We start from the raw sequence: 3,866 nt of genomic DNA, 5'->3' as shown, positions 1-3,866 counted from the left end.
TTTTGTTTACGTGGACAATGTCATGGTGTGCGGTAAGGATCGGGGGGAACATGATATGAATCTGGACAGATTCTTGAGCATTGCTACAAAATATAATCTGACTCTCAACTACGACAAATGCGTATTCTCGGCAAAGTCAATTGATCTTCTCGCTACACAATAGCCGACGGCACGATTAAGCCCGATCCTGAACGATTGCGCCAACTCCGTGAGCTACCCCCACTTCATGACCTGCAGACAATGCGTCGAGTGATTGGAATGTTCGCTTACGACGCCAGATGGATTCCCCAATACTCCGAGAAAATACATCCCCTGGTGCATTGCAAAAACTTCCCGCCAGATGCCGCTGTTGTAAAAGCTTCCCACAGCCTCAAAGATGATATCAGTAATTCCGTGGTATTATCGATCGACAGCACGGTGCCGTTCGTGGTGGAAATGGACGCTTCCGATCACGCGATCGCCGCGACGCTCAATCAGTCCGGACGACCCGTCGCGTTCTTCTCGAGAACTCTCTCAGGAAGCGAGCAGAGACACTCGACACTCTGCGATAGAGAAGGAAGCGAACGCTATTGTCGAAGCCCTACGTAAATGGAGACATTATTTACTGGGCAACCACTTCACACTCGTCACGGACCAGCGATCCGTTGCCTTCATGTTTGATGGGAAAAATAACGGGAAAATTAAGAACGAGAAAATAATGAGATGGCGGATAGATCTATCCTGTTATAGTTACGACATTGTTTATCGGCCCAGGAGGGAAAACCCTGCTGCAGACACCTTCTCTCGGGTCTATTGTTCGGCGACAATCGGTTGGGCTTTGCAAGACCTCCATGTGTCTCTGTGCCACCCAGGAGTAACCAGAATGGCACATTTCGTGTGCAGACAAAACCTTCCCTATTCTATCGATGATATTAAACAAATGAATGCTTCTTGCCCTGTCTGTGCTGAACTAAAACCCAGATTCTATGGCGCCGCTTCTGGCAGGTTGATCAAGGCCACTTCACCCTTCGAGAGACTAAATATCGACTTCAAAGGGCCCCTGCCGACTGAGACAGACAACGGATACATACTCACGGTTGTTGATGAATACTCAAGGTTCCCATTTGCATTCCCGTGCTCGGATATGACCTCGGGCACTGTCGTGAAATGTCTCTCTGATCTCTTTGCCATGTTTGGGAAACCTTCGTACATACATTCAGACAGAGGACCGTGTTTCATGTCGGCCGAGCTCAAACAGTTCCTATATGAACACGGCATAGCAACTAGTCGAACGACAGGTTACAACCCACCGGGTAATGGGCAGGTGGAACGGTATAATGGAGTCATTTGGAAAGCCGTAACCCTGGCGCTCAAATCGAGAGGACTGGGGCCCGAGCGGTGGGAAGTTACCCTTCTCGGCACCCTGAATTCCATACGCTCTTTGCTCTGTACATCCATCAATGCTACTCCGCACGAACGAATGTTTACTCACCAACGACGATATACTGACGGCCAATCGGTGCCCAACTGGCTAACCTATCCGGGAACAGTGTTCATGAAGCACCCGGTACGACAAAGCAAGTATGAACCAATGGTGGAGAAGGTCGAACTCATCGATGCTAATCCTGAGTATGCTCATGTTAGACTTCCTGATGGCAGGGAGACCACTGTGTCGGTTCGCCATCTGGCTCCCGCAGGTACTCCTCCATCTGGTACTCCTCCCTCTGACATTCCCTCTCCAGGTGTTTCCCCCCCAGGAACTCCACCCGAGAATGGTGGCGACGGAGCTACCGCATTCCACCCGAGAGCAATCGAGGAGTCATCCCCGGCACGAGTCGAGGCTCCCCAAGAGGATCGGAAGCCTCCCTCAAGTGATACCACCATTTACTCCCAGAGAGGTCGACGGATAAAACCCCCTCGACGACTCGATCTGTAAAGGGGATTATCGGCATCCCTCGATGGCACCTTACCATGCTTCTATAACTGAAAATAATCCTCACTGCTTGAAATGTATGCTTCTGTAGTTTAAATAGTTCACACTGCTTGAAATGTATGCTCCTATAGCTTTGAAGTAATCATGGTGCATTAGTTGAGCCTCTAGTTACATTTTAAAGATGGGGAGAATGTGATGAAATAAAGGATGAGGTGACGCACGATCACGTGTCGCGCAGCTCGCACACGGGACAGATAAAACCGAGATGCCGCGCGGTCGGTGGGATTGTCCCTGGGGCAATGTCATTTACGGCGGTGGTTCACTTGGTGCTCGTTGAATGGTGAGAATTGAGAGTATACCAGACTCCATGCTTATGCTGGCTAATTGCTGATTTATTTTGCGGTGATCGACTGCACATGTATTCCTAGCTGCACATGTATTCCTTTATGTGTCTGTTGAGTCGGCTTCAATCAAGTGAAATAAAGCCTTGTACTCCGAAGGTTTTTCCCTCGCATTCACTTCACCGGGGGTCGTTCGCGCATGTGCAAAACGCAAGACGAGTTCCCGGGGTCGTTCGCGCATGCGCAGAACGAACGACGAGGACCGCGGGTCGTTCGCGCATGTGCAAAACGCAAGACGAGTTTCGGGGATCGTTCGCGCATACGCAAAACGAACGAGTTTCGGGGGTCGTTCGCGCATGCGCAGAACGCACCACGAGTTCCCGGGGTCGTTCGCGCATGCGCAGAATGACGGGTGTTGGCGTAGTGGTTGGGGTAGCGGCTTGGGATACAAAAGGTCCGAAGTTCAAGCCCCGTTTTCTGCTTGAATTAATACACACCAGGAGGTTGACTCAGCCTGTCATCCTTCCGAGGTCAGCGAAGTGAGTACCAGTATACTGGGCCCAGTGTATGCCCCGGTTAGAATTGGTGTACCATATCCTTGTGTCGTAAGAGGCGACCAGGGTTGCATCAGGAAGGGCATCCGGCGTAAAACTGTGCCAAATCATTATGCGGATCATAATGGATGATACGCTGTGGCAACCCCTAACGGGAGCAGCCGAAAGAAGAAGACCACACCACACCACACCAGGCTCAACATTCAGGTCCCAAAGTTAGTTATGCCGGTAAGAACTGTGTAGTCAGGACCCCATCATTTTGTTTTGCGGGAGGATTAAATGTGTGCGTTGTGACATCTTTAGATAGGTTTTACATCCAACGAACCCTCCAACAAGCCATCTTATAACCATCCCATCTGCATGACCCAACCTGCCCATCACCACCCGTTAGCTGCTCGTCCCTTGACTTGCCAAGAGGGGGCCTCACGGTTCCAGTCTTCGGCTCGTAGTTCTTGTATGGCTGTTTTTTTTTCATCGTTGTTCCTGTTACTCTTGCTCTGCACGTGCGAGGCCACGTCGCCACGTGGAGAATATAGGGTATCCGAACAGGGGCCATGGCTCCACCCCGGGAGGGTGCGGCCATTGGCCAATGAGGGACGGACAGCGAGATGATTCTCGCCAAGGCACCTCCCCGTGTGGGAGGAGATATATATCCCCGAGCAGACTCGTTTGTCGTTGTTATTGGCGTTGGCGCTGGGAGGTCTGGAGGACTTGAGTGGTGATAAGTTGGTTGACGGTGGTTGGGCTGGAGAGTGAGTGAACCGGCCTGTTCACAGAGCCTTGGTGGGTCACATCCGCGACTCTGCTCTCCGCCCCGGAGCTCCGATTGCTCCACGCGAGTCCAACAGCTGCCGCCACGAGCAACGAGTGCCACACGTGCGACTGGGACCTTCGACGACCAACAGGTGCCCATCCGAACTCTGACCCCCAGCTTATCTCTCTCATCGGCTGGAGGGTCCAATAAAAACTCCGGGGTTTCTTTTCTTTTTGTGTGTGTGACTGCGTGTGAGCCGGTCGATATGTAGAATTGTTTCCGTGTTTATTTCAACATTGTAAATA

This window comes from Eptatretus burgeri, chromosome 3 (genome assembly GCF_056783735.1).
Source record: "Eptatretus burgeri isolate ZD-2024b chromosome 3, Ebu_testis_v1, whole genome shotgun sequence".
NCBI lineage: Eukaryota > Metazoa > Chordata > Myxini > Myxiniformes > Myxinidae > Eptatretus > Eptatretus burgeri.
The sequence above is the reverse complement of the archived record's forward strand: the minus strand, read 5'-3'. Positions refer to the sequence as shown.